The sequence below is a fragment of the Limanda limanda genome, chromosome 16 (genome assembly GCF_963576545.1).
Source record: "Limanda limanda chromosome 16, fLimLim1.1, whole genome shotgun sequence".
NCBI lineage: Eukaryota > Metazoa > Chordata > Actinopteri > Pleuronectiformes > Pleuronectidae > Limanda > Limanda limanda.
The window spans coordinates 10,264,355-10,290,345 of record NC_083651.1 but is presented as its reverse complement, the minus strand read 5'-3'; the positions used below and the strand labels follow the sequence as shown (position 1 = coordinate 10,290,345).

Genomic DNA, 25,991 nt, shown 5'->3' with positions numbered 1-25,991 from the left:
AAGATCGAAAATGGTTATACTTATGTTAAAAGTTCAGTGTTTAGGTACTGTACATTTTAATGTATTTTTTTACTTTTACTATACTATATATTTTTTACAAAGCACTGCGTTACATGTTCAGAACGTTTTTATAACTAAAAGGGGATTGAAACAGACACTCAGCCATAATGATGTAATTGAGGAAACACGTTACACTTAGCAGGTACCTTTACTTAAAACACATTGAGTATATTTAAAAGCAATTCATTTTACGCAAGCATAAAAGTTATTGAGGTACTTTTACTTCTACTTGAGTACGTTTTGTCTACTTATTTGTACTTTCAGTGGAGTGAAATGATTAAATACTTCCAACACCACTACCTTCAGTGAATATTATAAAGGTCCTCTCTAAAACCAAAGTTGGGTTAGTCCTCCATGTGTTGTACTGTAGAAACATACTGTGTTCTTTCTCGTCATATGCTATATATTTTTTTTTGTATAATGCTGCCACATCCTACAAACCGCCTGTCCAAGAGTGGCACAAGTCTCATCCCAGTCAGAACTTGTGAAAGAAATCCACACGTAGGCTACACCAGAGTAACACGTTTTTTTTTCCCCCAGCCCATTCAGTAAAAACTCTTGGCTCGCTAGTTTCCTGTCTCTCAGTGCAGTGTGTGTGCATGCGGTGTGTACAGCTTGCTAACATAATGCAGTAATAGTTGCCAGTGTGCCATTTCCCCTGCCCATGCAGAGGATGAGCCAGAGCCTGCCCTAGATGCATACATTTCCCATAATGAGGCAGGTGGCCTCGACAGACGGCTCGGTCGTGTGGGTGACACCATGTACACCGCAGCTCTGGGCATCTGACTGACAGACAGTGCCAGTCCCCTTCTTTCCTCTCCCTCTTTCTCACTACATCTCTCTCCTGCTTTCCTTTCCCTCTCTCTGTCTCTTTTTCTCTCTCTCTCCCCCTTGTTCAGTTTCTTTTTCTGAGTTTGTGCAAGTCTGTGTGTGTGTGTGTGTGTGTGTGTGTGTGTGTGTGTGTGTGTGTGTGTGTGTGTGTGTGTGTGTGTGTGTGTGTGTGTGTGTGTGTGTGTGTGTGTGTGCCTGTGTGTTTGTGTTTCTCCAGCTTTGTTTCACTGTGGGGTTTGGGTAAATTCCTCCGCTCCACAGCAATTTCAAATGAAGATAGCTGAAGGTCATTAATTGAACTGCCGCTGTTGTAACAGGGTAAAAACTCACTGTAATTAAGAGCGAATAAATAATTGATTATGTATATTTTTCTTTTAATTGGCTCCTCGTTACCCTTCCACGCGCCGAATGCTAATTGATACTGGGAGTTAATTATCATTTCGCTATGAAGTTCGCAGTATATCCGGAGAATCGTTCAAGATTAAGCGCCAAGGTCCCAGCGTGACCATTCCAAGGTCAGGCCTCGCCCCTCCTTTCCAAAAAATTACCAGAAAAAAAAAGAGAGGAGTGGTCAGGACACAAATGCCCCGCCAGCCACCTAATTTAGAGTATTTAGCAAACCAGCATAGGAAGTGGTAAATGGCAAGGATTAAGCCAGAGGCCCTAAGCAAGAGGATCTATTAACAAGGATTCCCCAAGGCCTAACTAAAGACTAAAGATTAAGACTCCAATCTGAATGGAAGTCTAGCAAAAGAAGCCCGCTAGCTGGTTTGAAAAAAAAATCACATATTTTTCTTCTGATAAAATGACTGCAAGCAAGACACACAGTTAGTTATATTGATCAAAAGTCAATTTGAAGAAAGCAATTAGTGACTATTAAGGCTAAAAATATGTTCTCTTAAGTTATTCATGTATTAAAGTCATACAGTCAAAATCTTCAAAAATGAATAAAAAATCTTTCGGACATATTTGTGGAAACAGAAACTAAGATTGAAACCTCAGAGTGTTCTTTGCATGGACGCTGTTGATTGATGTTTACGGCCTGATTATTACTGGGAGAGGCCTTTTCATTGATATGCTACTGGATGGACAACTTTGTATAGACTCCTATAGTAGTATCAGTTGTGTAACGTTGGAATTCAAAAAAGCCGTTAATTTACATGTAATTGTTTCTAGTTAGCAAGACTCCCACTTGGAAATCCTAAGTTATCTTTTGCTAATGTTAGTGTTGATTTCCCATTGATGTTACTTCATGTTATCTCATCACTTGCTCATGCACAAGCAGTACCATGGTTTTAGAATAACAGGGATGGGTTCTAGATTCTAGTTGTGTCTGCTACACGAGTCCAAATATTTTGACCACACATTTTCCTCAAATTTGTTGACATGTATTCCCTTCCATGAGCACCAGTGGTTTGAGGGACACCAGTAGCAGTCCTTCCAACTCTTTCAATCACACACAGTAACTGAAAGAGTTGTGGCCTCTTAAATCAGCTACATCAGCTCACAGCCAGTCCACGGTCTATAGATGGGTTTTTCCTAGCGACGTCATCAGCATGCACAGGCAGGGGGCAGAAAACATCCCGTAAGACTCAAAGATTATGAGAAGATCAAATGGAAATGTTGTTTTTGTGCCTGAAACTGTTTATCACAAAAATAATGAGTAGAAAATGTTCATTATCCCAAGAAGGATATAAGAGCTCAAACGATCTGACCGCAGCACAGGATTTTCTGAAATCTGTGGATGGATATACAAACTGTAGGCAACATTTTAATGGTAAGACAGTGTCTAACAATGATTAGTAAATATATTTTTGACCGGTGTTTGTTTGTCAATCTGTGATCCGAAACAACTGATGGTTTTGGATGGAGATTGTGTCACATTGGCATGTGTAGGCATACAGAGTCTATTTTTCATGATGCTGTTTTAGCTGATCTATAATGCTCTGCCTGTTTACACTGCAGTCATCTCCAATATGAGCTTTTGCATTCATGCAACACAGCTGGCATATATCCAGCCCCTGGTGCAGCAGGGAAACAGCAGCATTAGTTATTTTTATGCTAACGTTGTACTTTTAAGTTTAACCCGTGCTGTCAGTTGATGTTTTTGGATACATGGGTCAATCCCTCCATCGTGTGGAGCCAACTCTGTAAATAGCCTCGTGTAGCATCCCTGCAGCTGGCTGCTGTTTCTCACTGGGACATAAAACTGCCCGAGCTGACAGATGTTTTTTTAAAGATAACTTGTAGGTTTGCAATACACCAATATTGCACCAACTTAACACAGAATAATGTGAAAATAACTCCAATGAAATCACTAATAGAGGAAATACAAATTAAAGGAGTCAACACAAAAACCATGCTTATAAACTTATAATCCGGAAAGAACAGATGCATATTTCATTTGAAATAAATGTTGCTGTGTGAGTTTCTATGACAGAGTAAAAAAGAGCAGAAGTCCCAGACTTTTAATAAGTTGCTTGCTCAGGCAGAACAGAGACAGCCGTCGCCTTGTGTGTCAGGCTTCCTTAATGGAGTCTTAACGTGTCCAGCAGTGAACAAAGACCAGAGACTCCAGTCCTTTTCACACTGCCTGCCTTACAGGACCCCAATCTGTCTGTCTGTCTCGCTGACTGAGGTGTCCTCTGGCTTGCCTGAATTAATTTTCTACAACAGGCCAAGCCTAGGGCAGCTGTGTCAGCATTTCATGAGCATGGTGAGGACTGCGGATTTTAGCACGTCTGGTCTATAGGCCCGAATGTACTCTGACAGTCCTGTCAGGGAACTAGAAGGCGGAGATGCTCCTCTGCTCCACTTACAAAAGCCTGTGTGATCAGCTGCCTCTCTGGAACAGCTTTCAGAGTATAGAAAAGCCAAGAAATGCTCACTTTTGCAACGTCAAACATTGCCAGGACATTTCGGAGATACAGAACTAGATTCACAAGGCAGCTGGAAAATAACAGAGGATACTGTGTTGAGTAACAAATAGGCTATGAAACAGTCTGATTGCAATCATTTCTTCATTACGGCATGTCGAATGAAAATCCTGACTGTATTCCTGGAAAGACTAGGTTTCCATGTTGGTGCTAGTTTGCTGCACCAGACACCTGTGTTGTGTTGTCTTGTAGTGTACTGAGCAACATATTTTTTTTGTTTTGGGATGCGTTGTTTTTGTCTTTGAACGCTCCTTCCCTAGTGTCCTCCCGCTGCTTTCTGCATGTTTAATGTATCAGTCATTCAGGTGGGGAGTGACTGGTATGGCATTGTCTTTTAGAAGCGAAGAACTCTCTGTTTTCCAGCTGCTGCGCCAGGTGTAACTGAAATTGACACGTCTTTCGATACACGCAGGAAATATGTTATTGGAAGAGACATCTTTTATTCTCCAGAACTTTACATCACACACGGTCTCGGCCAAGTGCTCTGATCTGGATCCCTCTGTAAATAAATAAAGGGGAGGAGAGGGGGGCACATGTATGTGTGCGAGTGAGTGTATTAAATAAATAAGTCCAAAGACAAATCGATTAACACAGAAGAGCAGAAGTTCACTGAGGAAACTAAGCAAGAATAAAGAAAAGGCTATGGAGCAAATACAATAGAAACACTATATTAAATACAGGACTATATTTGTGCATACTGCTACTGTATGTAACATACAGCAAATTAAGTTCAAAGTTCACACAGTAGGAGGCAATGAGATTCGTATAATTCAATATTATCCTGGGATTTAAAGAAAGATATGCGGGAAGAAAGCAGGTGAGGAAAAGCCTGATCCGAATATAGGTAATGATGGATTTGGAAGAAATGTTGCAAAGGGTCAAAAGGCAGAAAGAGAAAGTGTCAAGGAATAATTAGCTGTGCCAGAGAGTTCTCCCTACAAACTCTATCTATACGTTATATTCGGAATAACTTTTCTCGTTTCATGTGACCACCCACCCTGATGTGCAGCGGCCCTGGAGGTGGTTCTCTGGGCATCGACAGCTTCAGCGCCCCGGGCTCTGGATGCAGCCTGGCAAACACCTGGGCTGCAGAGGGGCAGGCAGGTGAAGCAGGCAGGAAATGAGAGGACGCTGGCCCTGGAAGACGGACAATACTTGGATCCACACACTGGTTTTCATCCCAGGATGTTTGAACATAATGTCATTCAGTGAAGGCACACTGGCTTCAATTACAGGCACGTCCCTGTTGGAATGTATCAGAGCTCTTCCGGATGTTTCCTGGCCCTGATCATCTTGCTTAGATGTATTCTCTCTGGCCTGGTGAGTGTGAATTTATCTTGGACCAGCTTGATACATTTGAACGCAGGCTGCCGTGTTTGAACTTGAGTGCAGTTTGGCTTTGTCCAAGGTCTCAACTCAGTGTCATACAAGTACACACACACACGCACACACACACACACACATTAGATTTTACTTTCTCTCCTGGTCTCCCTCCCTTGCGGCCCTTCATCCCTTTGTTGGAGTATGCATAGCCGTTGAGGGAGTGCCAAACTGAGCTGAGCCTGAGATGCTGATACAGTAGAATCCTGCTATATCCCTTTAATGAGTACACACACACACACATACACAGACACACACACTCGGACGCACACACATTTTATACTGCTTGGCTATTAGGCACCAAGAACAGGAGGAAAACTATTTGAAAGTGAATTTTAGATTTCCGGTCGTGGAGCTTTGCCTAGGAGTGGCAGCCGAGCAGAGGTGCAAGCAGTGCAGACACACACACACACACCTCATACACCTTACTGTTTCGGCTCCAGTTGCTCTCGCACACAGCATGGATGATCAAAAGAGGCCAACGGCTGCCGACCATTATGCCAATGACACTTTGAGTAAGAGTCCAGAGAGCACAGCGACATGACAGCCATTAGGGATTGAAAGTGGGACTTTAAAGGAGGGCTGAAGGATAACTGTCAGTGCAGAATCAAAGGCAGAAAGTGAAATCTTCATAATGTATTGCACTGGAAAATTCCTGCTCGGGCTGTCTCTCTCAACCAGCCGCTCAAAAGTATCCCATACACAGCTTTGCCACTCAGCTCCCCCAAAAAACATGAAACAGTCAGGAACAAAGGGCTGATGAGGGGAGTACAGAGACTGGCACTCTGTAAATGAAAGCGAACAGCGGTGTGGGCCATTGTGCGGGTGGTAGACAGATAGATCATTAAGGACTGGACTGGGTTACAATCAGAGCAGAGGACTACTTGCTGGCAACTCCAGCACTGCATCTCTGTTTCCCCCTATCTTAGATCCAGCTGACAAATGTGACTGAACCAGTATGGCAGCACAATTACGGCTAATGGATCACACTGTGTGACAGTTACAAAGCGGACTCAAACTTTTCTCAAAAGTGCCAGCAGACGCTTTTAGTCACCTCGCTTCCAAAAAATGGAGCTCTGGGGGTTTCAAATTGCTACAATAATTGAAAATCAATAAACTGAGACCAGACAGGTTCTCTGACTTCCAACTTTGATTTGTCCACTCGTCCTTAAAATTGACCAAACGGAGGGCAGCTTTGCCTGCGCTGATTTAGTGCTTTCCACTGGTGAAATCAAGGCCTGCAGCTGGCACCAACATTCTGCTGCTCAGCTTGGCAGTAAACCTCCTCTAATGTGTCTCTCTGTCACATAATCAAGGATTTCACACTCTAAATCTTTGATCTGGGAGAACCCTCTCTGATGGGAGAACCCTCAAACCACACACGCAGACACGCACGTACACACATAGACACACACACACACGCACATGCACACACACACACACACACACACACACACACACACACACACACACACACACACACACACACACACACACACACACACACACACACACACACACACTCTGTACCCCACACCCCTCTCAGATCTCTGATCTCCCTCCAATTAATGATGTCAAATGAGTGTGTTTACAGGCTCATTAGATTACTGCAGCAGAAGTAGAGCACCGCCCTGCATCACCCAGCACACACATACACACACACACACACACACACACACACACAGACACACACACACACACACACACACACACACACACACACACACACACACACACAAACACTAAATGTCCAACCCAGCACACACATACACACATACACACACACACACACACACACACACACACACACACACACACACACACACAAACACTAAATGTCCAACCCAGCACACACATACACACATACACACACACACACACACACTAAATGTCCAACCCACACACACCAAGACTCTCTCGGTCTTGACACAGCCCTTGGACGCCCGCCTGATGGCAAAGCACCAAAGCAATATAGCCACCACAGCAATAGCTGTTGATGTGTGGTTACTGAGCCATGGTGGTGCAACTGCTCGCACAAACACACACACACACGAACACACACACACACACACGCACACACACACACAGACACACACACACGCACTAAATGTCCCACCCAGCTGGACAAGTTGGAGGCTGTTCAGGGACAGTGAGGCTGCAGCCAAGCAAATCCCCTGAAGAGCTCCAGGAGCCCAGGGACACAAGCCGAGGCTAAGGCCCAGGGACATACTGACAGGTGTGTGACTCGTATAGTGGAGTCCCAAAAATGGAGGAAACGTGGTGGGTGGATGGACGGACAGATCCAACAATTCCTCATGTTTAATTTTGCTCTTCATAACAGCTCGTTACCATGCAAAGCAGCAGGCAGCCTTTAAAACAGCCCTGATGTGCAGAGCTGTGGACACCACGCAGGCTGGGTTCAGTACATCTCCACTGCCCCCTACTGGGTTGGAGGTTAGCCTCAACCCCCCCAACTGAGAGTGCCACAGGGCCCGCACTCTCACCTTGACGCTTGCCGGGGGGCTCGCTCAGGCTCTTGCTTTTCAACCATTGGTAATTAGAACACTAATGAGAAGAGCGCGAATCAGAGGGTTACACAGAGCCAGGAAGACGGCTTTGACATGCTGCTTCAATTACAGAACAGCCCATCTTTGTAGAGCCAAAAGACGAAAGGAGTAAAAAGGATGAGAGAATGAGGAGAGGAGGGGGGCAGATACGGCCTCTGTAATTCATATTTAATATCTGCATCTGTCTTTCACAGCACCTAGCAGGCCACTGGTGACGTAACCACCCCCTTAATTGGGTAGTAATGATTGTTAATGCATGAATCATGTGCAGCCGCATTTCCCATTAGTGAAGAAAGCACAAGTGAGTTTACCAAAAACATAGAATAGACCAGAATACAAACCCTGCTGTAAAAATAAAAGAAAAATACCAGCCACACTGTGTGTTGTTATTTATGGTCGCGGTGGACATCTTCTACGAGCCGCGTGAGTTTGGCAGGTTTTCTCCTGGAGGAATTCAGCTACAGAAAGCATTTCCTGACAGTGTGTGTGACACGGTGACCTCAGCTAGAGTGACATAACCTGTGGCTGAGAGTGCTGGCTCAGCAAACACGGCTGCACACAGTCACTCAAAACATCAGAGCACTCACACGCCCTGAGGAAAACACTCACACACACACACACACACGCACCAAGAGGTGACACTGACACTGACAAATACCTCTTTTGGATTTCACACTCAACTGGTCTACACTTACTCGAATCCACACTGGGGGGAATTACACTAACAGGCGGAAGGTGGCAGAAACACACACACACACACACAAGCACGCACGCTGGGGCTGGTACATTACTATTCTATTGAGGTTTTAGCAATACTACCTTCTCGTCCCACTGGGAATTCGACAAGCAGGAAAATCACTGCATTTTCCTCATTGCCACACACACACACACAAATCCATGATTCTCCTCCTCTGGTACCTTCCATGTTCCTGTCCCGTCCCCATAATGTCCCCTTCCAGCTGTGGTAAGAGTCCTCTCAGGCTTGATCATATTAGAGCCATTACTGCTGAGGCTTTTTTTTTGGGGGGGCCTGTATATGTTTTAACGCGGGCATCCTTTTTCTATCCTCTGGTCCTCTCTTATCTCGTTACACACTCTTCAGGCTTTGTGGTTAAATTATGTATTAAGGTCAATGTCAAAACACGGAAGATGTGTAATCTGCAGGGAGTTTCCTTTTATTCATTATTACAGTGAAGGCTGAGCACAACTGTCAGCCAGCCACGGTTGTGCTCAGCATGGAAGCTTATGTGCTCAGCGGGGCCCCACCGAGCCTCTCTCCCTCACTCTCCTCTCCCCCTTCTCCAACTCTCCCTTGACTTCCTCCTCCACGCACACCCTCTTCATCCCTCCCCCCCCCCTTCTCCTCCCTCTTTCTCCTCCTCCCTGACGGACCCCTGATAGATTTACGCGGCTCACCCGTCTCACTTCGGGATCTCCCTCTTCGGCAGCGCCAATCTGAGAGCTGTCAAGCGCACCTATACGGCGGTGTCATACATCTGAAGGAGAAAAATGTGCATGCAGGAGACCAAGGGGGAGAGAGGAGGTAGAGGAGGGTAGCAGGGAGAGGAGGAGGAGGAGGAGGGGGAGGAGGAGGGCGAGGAGGAGGGGGAGTGTTGGGGAAAAGGAAGGTGCCATGCCATCCGCTTGTAGTTTGGGGAATTTGTCTAATCTGGAATCATGTCAGGATACAGCAAGGCTACGCCAGGCACTCTGTCTCTCCCTCCCATGTGTACCCATGCTTGTACAGGAATGAATGAGAGGAAGAGGGAGAAATAAAACGGTAGAAGAAAACAGAAAGAGAAGTACAGAGCGAGAGGTTGTCGATGTCTCCTGCTCTTTGTTTTTAATTCAAGGTAAACTGACATTATGTGTTGACATCGGGGTTGCAAAGGGGCAGAAAGTTTCCAGTAAATTTCCGGAAACTTTCCGAAAGCTCGGGAGTTTTGGGAATTTTGAAAAAAAAAAAAAAAAACTACGCAAATTAAACGTTGATCAATACAAACATCATTCAAAACTCTATTTTAAAGATGTATGGAATGCATCACACGCTGCACGTTGAATTTCAACCCTCCACTGTGCATTCTTCCATCACATGCATAGATAACTCCCAGCATCCTGCACACTACAGCAGGGCTATTGAGGCCTGCTGTATTGTGCAGGACTAGTCAGGTAAGTTTCAATGATATTACTGGGGAAAATATATTAGCATGCTGATTGAGGATTGTTCATCTGTTCATCTAGCCTATTTCCATTAATTTATCCATCAATTGTAAAATATGTTTACAGATGATTCTAATTGTTTGGCTAACTATTTATATCTCTGGCATTGCATTAGTGTTTTTCTACAAACTTTTCTCTCATCTTATTCTACAGAACAATGTCACGTGCACTATCTCATGTGTGGAGACATTTCACCCCATCCAATGTAGAAGGAAAGGCTGTGTACATCTGCAAATACTGTGCAAAGACCTATGTTAAGAATGAAACAACGATGCAGAAGCATATAGTCAAGTGCCCAAAGTTTCCTCAGGGCTCAAATCAGCAACAAAACAAAATGTTTATATTTATGTCTGTATATGACAAGGTAAATACAGTTAGTATAAATTACCCACAACATTTCCAGTTTATTCCCGTTTATTCCCGTATATTCCCGTTAATTCCTGTTAATTCCCATGGAAAGTTTCCAACTTTGAATATTCCCGGAATTTTGCAACCCTAGTTGACATCATTATCATCTCCTTGGATTCTGCCGCCCTCCACTGGGATTTGGATTTGGGGGGGGTTCGCGCCTTCTCTTCTCCTGTCTCGCAGCAGCTCAACGCTTGACCCCTTGTTTTCTCAATTGCTGTCAGTCAACGTCAACACTCCTGGTCCGTGTCAGATGCGTACTGACAGCTGTGGCACAGCCAGCTTTGAGGTGTGCCGGACGCCTTTAACCTCGCCAAGCTCGTAGATATCTCCCTTTATCGGCTCACAGGGCAGAAAGCTGTTTGATAAATCTGGTCCGGCTTTGTTTCAGCCAGCGTAATTATCTTCCTATTAGATTAATTCAGTTAGTCCTGCAACACTAACAGCATTCCTAGGAGGTGACCACTCCGTCATGTTAACCATTACACAATTAGGTTTGCGAGTGAGAATAACTGTTGTTGTAAATCAACCAAGCAACCTGCTAAGACCCACGTATATGCACATAAACCAAAAAGGCAAAACACGTAAGATGGAAACAGACTGTGTGCATATTAAGGTGAGGTTTGGTAGGGGGAAGACAATTTAAACAAAAAGCTTCAAAGAAAAGTAAAAAAAACAGAAAAGGAGAAAAGGGAACAGACAAAGAAACAAAGCAGAGGACCAAGGTTATCCCCGATTTCTACCGCTGATGAGGTGAGCGGTGGCAAGAGGTCACGATGCTCAACAGAACCCAGACGGGGGAAAAACAGGGAGAGCAAGGTTAGCTTTCTTTTGAAAAAACCTCCACCCTCTCACAGCGTCCCTCATCTCTCGCTCCCTCTCTCTCTGCATGCCTCTCTCCTGGCGGTTGCATCTTCCCTCTCTCAACCTCATGTGTTGTACTTAGGAAAATGCCTCCTGACTGGTGGGCCTAATTACTGGCTCTTCGCTGACCCACGCCGGGCCGAGGCCGCGTCAGAACACTGATTCAACATGAGCCTCGCACCGGCCAGCACCTCACACTAATGAATACTAATGAATAATTATCACTGGCTGGCTGGCTCGCCGGCCCACCGCAGGGACACATGTTAACACACCAGCTTGTGGAGCTGCAGGAGAAGTGTGGAGGCCGCTCAGTCCATGCACAAGACTATGAAGGAATATGAAAGACTCCCTGAAAGGGTGCAGAGGAAGCACAGGGGCCTTCAAGGTTAGTTAAAAGTAACACTGACCCCGGCGAGGACTGTTTTGATTGTCACAACCTGTATACATTTTAATGTGTATCAGGGCATGGTGGGGCACTTGATACAGGTTAAGCAGACACTCAGAGACTGTAAGAAGTGACTCGTTTGTGATGATGAAAGATGTCAGCTCAGGTGTAGTGTCAACGACAGGTGCAATGTAAACCTCTGCTCTGCTTCCTCCGGCTGGACAGTAGAAAAACTATTCTTCAATACGACTCTGAGGGGACTGGGTCCTGGATTTCAACCATGGGACAAAGTGACGAATAAAAAGGTTGGCAACCTAAGACCTCCAGTCAAAAATTATCATAAAAACATCACACAGCACCTTGTGTTGAAGAACTGCTCTCAGTAATTCATTCAGTGACATTTTTTTACCCTCTGCATTATAGAACGCTAATAATACTGTAATAAATAACTAAATTAATACTTCAATAACTTATTTTTTAGCGCTTAATATTATTTATAACAAACTGTCCTCTCATTGCTTTACTTAAAATAACATTAACACTTTGTCAACCCCATTAGAGGAACCTTTGTAATGGGATAGTCTAGTCCAGCTGCCAGTCACCACAACAGCATGTTACAAAATGATGGGGAGTTGCTTGGAGCAACAGGTTGGTCAGCAGAATGAAACTAGTCTGCCAGCTTAATCAATTTAAAATGATCTTTATTGCTTTATGTTATAATATGTGAAGCTATAGTTCCTAGGAAGCTGTGCAGCTCTCATTTTCTCTTGGACTCCAAAAACACTGATACACATGTGACTATTTTCGAGAAGTACAAATTCCTTTCTACAGGTACAAATACTATTGTCAAAGGTGCTCAGTTTCTTTACCCCGAATACTGTATACCTTCATAGTTTCCAAAGCAAACATTGACTGTACTGGTCTATGACAGTTTATTTTTCCTCACCAAGTGTTATACCAACATTTCAGTCTATCTACTTCCACACTCAAATGGGAGTCATTGATATTGTTGTGGCTGAGTTGCACCTTGTTGTTGTTTGTACTTGTGTTTGCAGATTAAACTGAATGGGAATGAGCTATCTGGTGTCAGCTTATAACAACAGATTGTCGCTTGTTACAAAGCATTTCCTTCTCTTATGGTTTTATCAATGACGTCATCAAGTATTAGTCTATGTTGACTCGACTTTCATCACATAACGAGTTTAATAAAATCTCAAGTTGTGCATACCCTAGTGCGTGTTTGTGTGTTTGCAATATGCAGGCGCAGGAGTGTACACACCCTGGTTTCCCCCCATGTGAGGAAATGTAAAACTTCTTGGTGTGTTATTTTTCTCCCCACCGTTTGTTCTTTTGATCTGCGTGTACATTATCTCCAGCTCTTTGAATTTCAATTTCACTGTCATGTAAGCTCTTTTCATCACAGCCGACGGTTGCAGCTCTAATAATATTCAACTTTTAGGTCACAGTGGAATGCTAATTAGATTGCTATTTTAATTAATATGTCCCTGCAGGTTTCCATATCAAATCAGCTTTAACACTGTGCCGTGCACTTTGAGCCAATAAATTACAATGAAAACCCCAAAATAAAACCACTTCAAAAAAGGAGGATTTTTTTTTAAGGTGTACAGGAGCAGAGCTCGTTTGAACTGTGTTTACATAAATTTCTTATTGTAGTTTAATACACTGCATAATATTAACCACATTGTGGTGTGCTTGAAACGGTCTCAATATGCCGTAATAGATGTTTCTATTTTCTGTTAATAAATCCATACATGAACCTGCTCACGGGATAAAAGCATCAATTTAGCCAGTTGTTTTCAGGGGCAGTGCAGAATTAAATGTGTTTTCAACAGAGGGAGATTAGTGAAGCCACTGTGATGTTACAGAGTGTGTGTGTAAGTGCTGCTGCTGGTGGAGGCATTTAGGGACTTTAAAGTGCTTCACTTACCATCAGAGTATCATTTGTCTGTCACCATTTCAATGTGGGTGTGTACATGCATGTACGTGTGTGTATGTGTGTGTGTGTGTGTGTGTGTGTGTGTGTGTGTGTGTGTGTGTGTGTGTGTGTGTGTGTGTGTGTGTGTGTATGTGTGTGTGTGTGTGGTCTTGGTATTACTCATGTCATGGGGAATTTAAGTTTAGGTTAAACTCTAGGTAAGTGATTGGTCATTGGTTGAAGTAAGTCTCCAGGAAATTAATTAGTGAAAAGGGAGACACAACTATGTTTGTGTGTGTGTGTGTGTGTGTGTGTGTGTGTGTGTGTGTGTGTGTGTGTGTGTGTGTGTGTGTGTGTGTGTGTGTGTGTGTGTGTGTGTGTGTGTGTGTGTGTGTGTGTGTGTGTGTGTGTGTGTGTGTGTGTGTGTGTGGTCTATATATTACCGACAGTAACGTGTTAACATTACGTAAGGACTAGTCTACGTAACTCATTAAATTCTATTAGGAAGACATTCTTCAAATTTAAGTCAAAGTAAGGGTTAGGTAAGTAGCACTTGTTATTTAAGGTTAAAGTAAGACTGCAAGAAATTAATGATTAAACGTAAGTCAATGTTAAGTCCTCTGAAGTCTTTGAGACATGATTGCATGCGTGTGTGCATGTGTGTGTGCGTGCCATGGATATTCAAATGGTTCTTTCATTAATGTCATCCATTATGTTGAGAGGGAATGAAGAGGCCTGGGATATATGAGCACCGCTGTCTTCCTCTCATAATCAAAGGTCACACTGGTGTCCAGTGTTCAAATTGCTTTACTCCTCTGAGAAGCAGGCACTCAGACACACAACCGCACACACACATACTGCTGTGTTAAGGTATTTAGTTGCTTTATTTGGTAAATAGATTGTGTTATGCTCATAACACCCTGGAAATGTGGTGTTAATTTAAGAACTATCTTCAGCTTTAACCCTCCACATTTTTCTAAAAAACTAAGATTAAATCTGGGCTTTTGTCAGATGTTGTTCCCGTTAATTATACTCACAAGAAATCTCTGTTATTGTAAACCTCTGTTTGGACCACATTCATAAACCTGGTACTTTGTGCACAACAGAGCAGGAGGGCTTTTGCACACTAACAAAAATTGATATTCATGGATGGGGAGGAGGGGGGTGGTACTATTTGGATGTTTATTATACTTTAAAATGAAGTGATTCGCATTTCACTGCCTGCGAGGTAATTAATGTGGGGAAATCTTGAATTAAAGATGTAAATCCTGACACTTTGGCAGGGGGGCCGGTAAGGGACAGTGGTCTCCAAGGCCTAGATTATTCTTAGCGTATACCAATTAACACCATGTATCTTCTTTTATGTTCACTTCAATTAAGGGCCTTTACAATTTTTAAGTTCTTTTCTTCTCAGTAGTTAGAGAATGTCAGAGAGGCTGATCAAAGGCATTAGCTGCCGTACGCGCACCATAGGTAATGCTGCTTTGCATAAAGAAATCTGCATATTGCTAAGAAGGTTTTCATTTCGGTTTGCATGAATTACAGAGCCAGAGATGCTGTGGTAGATGGAGGTGGGGAGGCGTGACTGCACACATGTACACAAACATGCCATTCAGCACTGAATCATCAATCTCTTAGAGGATTTAGAGTTTGGCACCATGGTGACGATATCAAGATAAAACAGGAAAACACCCGTTGACTGAATCTGACTTTGTTGACGTCCTGTTTTCACCCTGTCTGTTTCTTTGTTTGTTGGTTGGTTGGTTGATTTGTTTGTTTGTTTTTTCTCGGCAAGATTACACAAAAACAACTGAACAAATTTACATGAAACTTGGTAGAAGGAATGAGGGAAGAAGCCACTAAATGTTGATCTGGATTTAGCAAGGGATCACTTTGTTTAATACTGTGATCAAAATGTCCCTCGGAAATAATTCATGGATCTTAATGAAAAACCGGACTCATATCTAAGAGTGTGTGAATTTGTGTACAGCTTGATTGAATGTAAGTAGCCTATTGGGCCTTGACGGAGGTATGTGCTCTATACAGGGCTACTCCAGTTGTTTCAGCTCTCTGGATTGTTAAAGGGGGGATCGAGGTTACAGAAGGTTTCTGTTACCAGCTGTCACTCACTATTAAGATGCTTAATAACGTTACTGAGTGAGCGGAGCAACGTTACCACCCAGTAACTCCAGCTCCTGAAGTAATCACACCCTGAGTTATGTGGGTGATTATACTAAAACTGTCTTTTTTATAGATCCCCATCCTTTAATAGGCCTAAACATCAGGCTGGGACTAACAGCCTTCTCCTGGAGTGCACTGCTCCCTTTATTTGATTTTTTTTTTCTGCTTTCCTTCCTTATTCTTACATATTACATGTTTTTTTAGCCGCAGGACCTTCTGTCTTCAGTGGACGGTCAAATTAGAAATTAGACAACACGCCCTGCACTTAAGAATCTTTCTCATTTTCTCCTTCTTCTTCCTCTACATGAATGTGTGAATGCATTACAGATCGCCTACCTCTAAACAACCCGTGTTGAAACTCTCAGATGCAGAAAAAAAAAAAAAAACCTGTTTGTTCGCGATAATCACTGCCGCTTAATCCCATTACACTGTCAGCTACCAATAAATCAATGGGCAAATGAACTGTCCGGCTTTTAGGAGAATAGCCATCCACCGCGTGTCTGCTGCGTTCTATTGATGTTCCACCGACGAGAGTTCTTGAGATATTGAATGCTCTTTAAGCAAAGTGCTGACATCATAATAAAAGGCCACCGCGAACTGGCCGGCTGTGCGGTTTGGGAGCTTAGGGCTAAAGAGACGAACGGCCTCTGAAGATGAAAAAGAAAGGCAATTTTCAAAGTCAATACTGGAACCAAGTGCTCTATGTGGTTGCATTAACTACAAATAATGAACATACAAATGGCCTACTATATAAAATACTGTGGGTATACTAATATGGGAATGGCATGTTGCTGTAGTCAGAATAATTACACAATAACTGTGATAATGATAAACGATGTGTTCAGTGTTTTCTTCCACACAAATAGTCTCTGACTTGTTTTGAAATCTGTCAGTTGAATTGAAGTCTTTCCTGATCTACGAACAAAAAACGGATTTGTGGACTATATATTCAAATTGACATTGCATAGAGTTTATTTTTAAATCTACTCGAATGCACTTTCACCTCAGCGAGTGTGTAGCTGCACCTGACAGTATATTTAATCCCATTGTTCATGACTTCACAAAAAAAGACGAGAGTTGGCAAATTCGAACATCAAAACATTAAGTCGGGTGCTATGTCTGTGTACCTGTGTGTTTTCATAACCTGAGTGTCTCAAAGCATTATTAACAAAAAAAAAATCTCAGCCTTGCATTTCCAGGGCCAAGAACGAGCAGCATGAAGAGGCTGCACTTTAGCTGATACAAAGCTAACACAGCACAGACAGCCATCTAGTGTTGAAAGTGAGCAGACTCATGAACCCAGGAAAAGGGGGAAACAGAAACTTCATCGTCACCTGTAAAGCGCCTTCAGATCATCACCTGGTTTTTAAGGACCACAAGCGAGGAATGATGTAGTTGGAACAGGAAAATATCACAATAAACTAACAAAGCCTAGATTAAGCCCTGAATTTGTTCTTGTGAGTCATAATTATACACATAAATTGGCAGGAAAAAAAATTCTCATGCACTTTAAATGTGTGGAATGAGGCACAGGAGGAAGGCTAATGGTCAGAGCTGTGTCTTTTCAACCCACACACAACACAACGCACCCTGGTTTAGCTTAATAGCTAGCCTGCTGCAAGAGCTTAACCTCTCCCTGGGATGTGAAATAACAAGGCACTGGCTCCTGGAGACTGTGTGCACCTCTTTTTTTACTGGAAACCTTTCTCCACTATTACCTGGTAGTACCGTTTGCATCACAAACGCAAAAAATATAATGTTTCGGTTAATGTATGCAACCCAAATAAACAAATATTATAAACAAATGTGTGCACATTGGAAACATGAATATGTATTTGCTGAGTGTTCAAACGAAGACACAAAGGGAGGCCCGACCTGTTGTCGGCTCAGCCCCTTTTTTCCCTGCTGTGAAAACCCTGCTCCCTTAATAATCACACATCATTATGACAATAGATGTTAGGCAAAACACATAAGCCACGCGCAAATCACACAAGGAGACAGAAGCACGGGAAGACAAACACACATAAATACTGTACACGCATGCATACAATCACAGACTGCTTCATCTCGTGTGTGAATAACTAATTCCATCCTGTTTAAGATCTAAAACAAAAAGGGAATACGACATTTTTCGAGTTTACCCTCTCATTCCCCTTGCTGCTGTAAAGGTCTCTCCCCTTGCAGTCACACACACGTGCAGGCCTGCCTCCACAGACTTATCATCTAATTGCTTTTCATTGATCCTGTCCGATCAGGTGCCTTATGTTCATCCTTTTCTGACACTCCCTTTCGAGCACTTCTGCCACTCCTAATCTGAGAAGTGTGCATCCTTTTCAGTGCATACAAAATGCCCCGGCATTAAAAAAACTGTGCGACAGCAGAGAATTGTTTCCACATTGTGTGAAAAGGTTCGATCGAATGACGAGGGGAACATTTTGTGGGTTTATGTGCTCACACGTGCATGGAACAGGTTATCTCCTGGCCTGTTGTCTGCGCCCATGCAGAGCAAATGACATTTTCTGGCTAAGCAGAAAATATGTTTAATGCATCCTGGACAGGCTGTAAAGCAAAGAAGCATCATTACCTAAAGAGGGGAGACGGATTGTGAGTCTTGGACAAGAAAGCACAATAATGAGTCTGTTTATTTTGGAGAATAGTCAAATCGTGTCAGGTGAACCAGACAAAGGATTTGGGACAGAAATTCCCAGCTCAACCTAAAGATTAAATTATGCCAGGATCCGAAGTGAAGGTTGGCAGACGCTGAACTGGACTTCTCAAAGATATTTTATGATTATCAGTGGTCTGCATATATCTCTGAATACAATTTCTTTCTATTTTTGTAATACCCTGAACCTGAACTGCAGCCATGAGCGTGCACGCTGAAACACACACACAAAATTCACCCGTCTCCGAGGAGCTGTATCCCAGCGTCGGTTTAATATGCAGGCCAGTTCTTGGTGGTATCAGATCAATGGAGAGTTTCAAATCAGACACAGCCGCTGAAACAGACAGAAGAAACCATCTTTGGCTCACATTAAGAGAACACTTTCTTTCCCCTCAAGATCACAGTTATTCTTTTCTTTTTTTTGAAGGAACTATTGAGTAAGACTCATCTGTCATGTGATGCTTATTAAAATTATTAACTGTAAATGTCAAGAGGTTTTTTTTCTTTTGTTCCGAATGGTGGGATTGGGTTACTTTGAAAGTAATGGCCTAATTACAGCAACTTAAAGTATTATTATACTAACCCATCTCTGCAAAGATCTTAAATGGTAACCTTGACTGATTTGTTTCCCATCACATTGCATGGCTGAAGCTCTTACAAGAAAAATAAGATGTAAAAAATGTGCTTTTAATACTTCTCATTGTTCCAAGAGTAGCTTTGGGAATCCGGTACAAAACAGCAAGGCAGTTCAGTCAGCTCACATTTTGTTCACATTATCTTCTTGATCTACAGATCGTTTTGTTGTGGCTGTAATAACAAAACTAAGGAAATTAAAGCTTTTATATTCAACAATTTCCCTGCTTTTTACCATATATAAAAATGGAATCTCAATCAAGGAGCTTTTATCCTGAAACTGTCATCGTCGGTTGCCCTAAAACAACTCCCCTACACTCTGGTTTATCTTGTAGTCTGGTGATGCAAAAAAAAAAAAAAAAACAATCCAAGAAGCTCCTGATCTATTTATCTCACTTCATGTTCTCTGTTTCATATATGTGGTTTAAGGAGGCAATCATCCGTGCTGATGCCGACTCCCTTCGAGCCTTTCCCTGCTTTTACCCGTACATTATTCAGTCTTTTCCTGAAGTAAAAGCCATCCTCTACATGCAGACACGGCAACCACTAACACACCACACTAATGTGATGTAAAAATGAATGATGAAATTCAAGGAAGCCAAATGAAAGAGAGACCGATGTGTGTTTATGTGTGTTCGGTGTGTGTGAGCCTGTGTGTGTGCGTATGAGCTACGTTGGTCCTGGTGTAAGCTTGTGAGTGTGTGTGTGTGTGTGTGTGTGTGTGTGTGTGTGTGTGTGTGTGTGTGTGTGTGTGTGTGTGTGTGTGTGTGTGTGTGTGTGTGTGTTCAAAGGTGAGGCCTTGGGTGATGGAGAATAGGATTCCCTTACCTCCTATACGTACAGAGGAGGATAAAAGTCAGCCGTAATGACCTTGGTATAATGAAGGCCTCACTGATTTCCATGATTTTCTTGCTTTCATGCCACAAATCTGCTATTCCATAGGAGGGGCAGGAGAAAAAAAAGGGGGAGCGTTGTCTGGCCAAACATTAACAGCCGAAAACATTTGCCCAGAATCCAACACAAAACCTTGTTCCCATGTTCAAGTCATTATGTAAACGATGATTATCTTGAGGCAAATTAATACATGAAACGCACTTTTCTTGATGGGATAGTAGGTTTTTTTAGGGGGGCAATTTACGTGCAATTTCCTTAACTCACAAAGTTATTTACAAAGTGATGTAATGCTTGTTTCTTTTTATCTTGAAAGCGCAGTTATCGAGATGTCTGAGGGCTGCTCAGTGCAGCTAATATGGCACAACGAAATGAAAGGCTTCAAAAGAGCTTTTCCACTTGGAGCTGATGTAGCGCTGTGGCCGACCTCCAAATATGATTAGACTGCAGTAAAAACAACAATAGCAAACAATAAACAACTGGTAATTGGTGTCATCCTCTGTTCCGACAAAAATCTCTCTTGATTCACCCATGAATTATGAGCATTAATGTTTCTGTGCACCGTGATCCTTATGAGGATATCAAAAAGCTTGCGCTCACTCTTGATGGGCCTGTCTCATTAAAGCAGAAATGGAGGCAAACGTGGGGAATTGATGCACAGAGCAAGCATCTGAATAACTGTACGTGTGTGTGATATAAGATGATTATCCTCAGGTGAATATTGCTTATGTGCCTGTGTGTGCAGGGAGAGGAAGTGGGAAAGGTGTAGCCCTGAAGCATCCCAGGTGAAGTGTGCCCTCTGCAGGCAGCTCTTACACATTCTTCCTTCCTGTGTACTGCCTAAAGTGAGGAAAATGTGCTGGTTTTGTAAAGCGCATCATTGATAAGGTTAAGATTTCTTCAGAAACATTATATACCGTGTCACTTATACACAATATATGAGTCTGTCATATATCTGTGAACATGAAGGCGTTCTCTCTCACCACCAGGTTTTTCCTGCCTGAGCTCTCCAACTCCATATATGCCACCTCTTTCATTAATATGTGATGAGAGAGAAAATCTCCAAAGACCCCAATAGGCAGAGGCATTGTTTCTCCTTTAAAGTCATCTCAGATGGAAGGAGCAAACTTCAGAGCCTCAGTGAAGTGTCTAATGAAAAAAGTCTCCTCCTCTGCGGCACCATTTCGCACAGCGTATTAAGAATCTAAATGTTGACTGAAGACAGTTTGATTCTCTGTCTGTGATTTTCTCAAGGAATGAAAACAGTGTAGCTTGTTTACAACGTAGCCATGAAAGAGCTGTGAGAAGGCTCGTCACTACCCGATGCCATTTCGGGAGGCGGAGAGTGAGGTTCATACCACAGTTCATTTGAAAGCCATATCAAACGGAGGATGTTTAAGACCAAGATCAAAGGAATTTCTGGTCAAAAATATCGCAAGACCAGCAAAATTCTTGTAAAATCGCTGCTTTATGTTCGCAGCTACTTCCACAATGTCTGGCTATTATTGGAAATCAGACAAAGAGGAGAAATATCGACAAATCTCTTCTTTCTGTTCACTTTGGTAGAAGCGGTGTGCACTGATGCTGAGTTAGGCAATGGGAAAGAAATTTGAAGCCATATCTCAGGGCCACATCTCCGGCTCTGGTACCTCAGGTGTATAACATGCAAGTGATATCCGAGAGTTTAATGCAGCCTGTAACAGCTAACAGGATGTTATAATTTTTCTTTTCCAGTGTTATGTTGTTCTGAGCTCAACAACAAAGCAAAGACAGCCTCAAAATAATCTTTCACAGACATGGAAAGGTGTAAAGTTTATATAGATAACAGATTTTCTTTTTATTTATTTTGTATCGGGGAATGTGAATACCCTGATAGATAATAATGTATAGTAACTTTGCAGTTGACAATTGGGAAAATGTCCCTAAAATGTCAAATACATTCTATTTTTCTTTTTCTACTAAGTTTCTGTCTTTGTCGTTTAGAAACAAACAAAACAAGTGGTGTTTTGTATGTGGACAATTACAACAAGTATTATTATGTACGATATTAATATACTAATAGGGCTAGATATATAACATAAATACAATAAGTTTTAATTAAAAATTGTAATGTTGTATTGATAGTAGTAAATGAGCGAGTCAATATAACTTTCTGGTAAAATGTTATTTTTAAGTATTTTAATGGGGTGTGTTGCTTTAAGAGTTAACATACAGATAAATTGCAGTGGTATAAATGCACCTGAAACTAATTAGAAATATGTATTTTAGTTATTAGTTTCTCTCTGTCTTTCAATGTAAAGTATAAATCAACACCAAAAGGGGGAAAAACATACTCACCCCCTAAGGTCTTTATAGAATAGCCATTATGCAAAGACTAACATTAAATTCATGTTACTTTCAAACCCCACTAATGATTTTCAATCCTCATTGTAAGTATTTTATTTTGACTAAAACTCCCAGTATTTTACAGAGTTTGTGGAAACCTGCAAAGACCATGAGAGTAATTGTAGAATGTTCTGAAAAGACAGGGTGGTGGTGTGTCTTGTCTGTGACACAGTGAGCTCAATCACTGTTATCATCATTGTGTCAAATCTAAACAGAAGTTTGGATTATAAAAGTACCTTTTATATGAAAAGCTAAATTATAGCTCAGTCTAGGTTTTAGTTTAGCAACAGCAGAATCCCCAGGTTCACATGAAAATATAAATCCTTGCATAGAAATCAGAGATGACAACAAGATACATATGAAAGTTGGTTTGAATGTAAAAATTTGACATGTTGATGTGGAAGTCAAATTGAATAAGAAACAAAGTTTATAAAGTTACCTACACTTCCACAATATGAAACCAACTTCAGCCTGAAAATAACCATGGCCTATTGCCTTATTTACTATGCGCATAGAACATGGCATCCAAATAACTCTCTATAGCGCACAGATACAACACAACACTTTCAACTTTATTCACTCTCCTTATTAGAGCAGATTGCTTATCGCCCACTTCACAGAGCACCCATATAACATTGCTGACAGCAGTAAGGGAGAGCTGCACACATGAACTCCTCACTAACACTTTCCTACGCTAACCAGCTGTCCCCCTGTGGTTTCAGCCTCGGCCAAACCTTTGAAATGTCCTTCAAGGCGTGAGAAAACAACATGCACATTGCTTTGGGTAAAATCCTATTTGTACACTGTAATTACACTTTGAAAAGTTGCAAAGATTCAAGTTTCAGGACCTTCACTTTTTTACGTTGGCTGTTGTAAAGAGCAAAATGGTTTCTCATTACAATCTGCGCCTTAGACAACTTTGAATGTTTCAGATCTGACTTGCTGGCGTTATCAAGGGAAGCAATCAGGAGAGCTCAGGAGAACACAGTCAATAATGTTCACCACCGTGCAACCGCCATTAATTTACTCTTTACAGCAAGGCTACAGGCACTTTGAGGTGCGGTTATTAACGAGACAGCAATTTGGAGCGATAGGTGTCCCTAATGTCCTTCATGCTGAAAACACAAAGAAACATTTCAATGAAGTGGTCAGGTAAATAATTTGGAATCAGTCTACAACTGTGCGATGTCTTCATGAAGAATTTTCTTTGTTCGCTACAGAACTATCTTCAAAAACACCATCCACCATGTAACATCTCATTAGTTATGCTGATGAAAAATAAAAAGTAGAAATAATACAAGAAATAATTAGATAACATGTGACACAAAAAACGTACAATACTGAAAGAAAATTTAGCTAAATATTTTCAGAACTACTATAATGCATTATTGCCAAACACAAAAAAAGTTGGTAGAAATTAATAATTATCCTGCTGCAATGTATTCACAGAAAACATATAGTTATTTGTCATAGTAATGTGTCTTCAAGTGAACATAATTCCAAGTAGATTTGTTAGTATACCATTCACATTGGACCCTGTGAACATGGAATCTGTTTCAGCAGTTTTCATGCTACATGTTTACCACTCAGGTGCAGCTAAAATGTGTTTCCTCGTCTCCTAAATATGCATTAAATTTATATTTTGGTGGTCTGTTTGGGTCTGGTATAAAATGCAGAGCTAGAAAGTCCCTTCCTGATGAAAACAATCCACCTCGTTTTTGCTCCGAGTGTTAAATATGGTGCCAATTATTTAGACTGACCTTTCCTTGAGTTGCTTGCTTTCTATGCTGGGGATGCAGCGAGGGAGCCTCGACGTCTCCGACCACTCCTCCCTACAGTAATCAATAAATATGTCCAACTCCATACATACCAGGTGCTCAGCCCAGCTGCTTTTAAGAGCGCTGCTATGTGGAGAGAAAGGAGAGTGGAATCAGGCACAGATGTATCATTGTTGTTCATGCAAAGACAGTCAGGATCAAGTTCATAAGAGGCTAAATTGAACACGCGGGACTGGTTTCCTGGAAATGAGTATTGCAGAGATGACCAGCTTGACTCTGGATTGTGCATTGCATGAGGAAAGTCAATCATGAATTAACTAAAAACAATGAGGATGGTAGTCAGATGTAATGTAACATGTAATCATATATGGGGAAAACTGTGTATAAATATAATAGTGTAAAACAAGTATGCATCAGCCTCAACAATCACATTATATATTTTATTAGGACTCCAGCTAAATTATTATTTTCATTAATGAACTTCAGATTAATTATAATTACAATTATAATTTCCAACAGGCCAATGTAATAGTCTTCATTCTATGTGTCCAAACCTCAAACTGATTCTGTTTATTATAATATCAGAGAAATAAATGCACTTCATCCTCACATTTGAGCAGCTAGAACCAGCAAATCTGCAGATTTTTTGCATTATCAATGTGTATCTTGTATACACTGGGAAAAAATACATGAATATGCTGCCACAAGCACATCACAGGTGGTTGTACAGCTTTCCTATATTTTTTTGCACAGCTGTTATTTTGTGTCAAACTTTTTCTTTACAGTTCTATTTTATTCTATTGAATTTTTTATTATACGCTTTTTACCAGTCAATACATTTCAATTACTACCAATCAATTAATAAAAGGATTATCTTGTGTTTATAGATTGCTTGATTGTAGAAGCATTGCAGCTCTACAGTGTGTCCTGTAACTTGGCATATGCAGATGTGGAATGTAACTAAGTACACATAGAGTACTACAGTACAATTATGAGGTAATTCACAGTTGTTTTTTCTCAACATTTAATGTCTTTATTATTCAGAGAGTAAAATTGTACTTTTAAATCTGCTACACTTATTTGTGGGTCACATTTAGTCATTTATATACTTTGATTTGACATTCAACATGTAAAAGCTTTCTACAGTATGTTAATTGGTGATGATTAGCTCCACCAAGCAACATAGGCTTCTCACAAGTAAAATACACTGAGGCAATAGTAAATACACCACAGGGGGTAATTTCTCTAAGTAGTAATATAGAAGTAATAGTTTCAGCTCTACATTTTACACCGGTTTCTCATGAGGAAATGAAAGTTATTGGGACAAGAATAGGTGAAATATAGAGTAATTGGGTACCTAAGTACTTTTTCCATTCAACTTCATATAATTTTAGAGGAAATGCTTTCACTTTTAACTTAACTTTACTTATTTGATGGTAATAATTTACAAATGCATTATGTACATGTATTAATAATGATACATATGAGCTTTTAACAGCATACTAAGTTAATTAGTTAATTTACAAATGACATGTTAAATCAACAATACAATAGAAGAAGGTAATAGTAATTGAACATGATTGGGGTATTTGTGTAAGAAAGTACTTTGTTCAACAGAATACTTAGTTGATAATACTTACTTGCTAGGAGTGGCATCTAAACGCTCGGAATACTTCTTTCACTACTTCTACTAGGATGTGTACTCACGGAAAGTGTAGTACATTATATTATAGATTAGGTAAATAAATGTATACACCACAGTGGGTAAAAGCAGCGGAGTTTGACGGTGACAGGTATCCGCTGAAGGAAGCTCTTCTCCGGGAGGGGAAGCGCTGCTGCTCCCGGTGTCATGAACTCTCACCCCCGCGGGA

General features: G+C 41.5%; 1 long non-coding RNA gene across 2 annotated transcripts in view; it reads right to left on the bottom strand.

Moving 5' to 3' along the window:
- LOC133021964 (uncharacterized) overlaps positions 1 to 25,928 on the bottom strand; it is a 94,185-nt gene extending 68,257 nt beyond the window's left edge. Inside the window, exons 1-3 of one of the 2 annotated variants that reach the window (XR_009682992.1) lie at positions 25,761 to 25,928; positions 24,103 to 24,246; positions 18,468 to 18,767 (exon numbers count right to left, since the gene is read on the bottom strand). This is a non-coding gene — a long non-coding RNA (uncharacterized LOC133021964). Of the gene's footprint in view, positions 1 to 18,467; positions 18,768 to 24,102; positions 24,247 to 25,760 lie in introns of those variants that run through there. The other variant, XR_009682993.1, reaches the window with a different exon arrangement.
- Positions 25,929 to 25,991: the final 63 nt, after the last annotated feature.